Genomic DNA, 338 nt, shown 5'->3' on the forward strand with positions numbered 1-338 from the left:
TTGTGGTGTAATGGTAGCATGTCTGACTCCAAGTCAGAAGGTTGTGTGTTCAAGTCACGTCGGGGTCAGGTCGGCTTTTTTTCCTCCCAAAGTACAGGGGCAGCAGAAGGAGTGGAGTCGAGTTCCATCTCAAGAGATTTGACCTCGCGCAGGTGTATTACCATACCCGCCTGACGGCTCGTCGACCGTTTTTCCTCTCGTCGCGAAGACAGAGCTGATGCTCACGGTCCCTCCCGGGACCCGCCGTGGGCTGCGCGCCGGGCCTCTTGAGTCATCCCTTCCCGAAGTCAGCCCCTCCCGCCCGACTCACGTCTCCCCTCCCCAACCCGGCTACCCGG

Source organism: Bison bison, unplaced genomic scaffold, assembly GCF_000754665.1.
Source record: "Bison bison bison isolate TAMUID 2011002044 unplaced genomic scaffold, Bison_UMD1.0 scf7180017864180, whole genome shotgun sequence".
In the NCBI taxonomy this organism is placed as follows: Eukaryota; Metazoa; Chordata; class Mammalia; order Artiodactyla; family Bovidae; genus Bison; species Bison bison.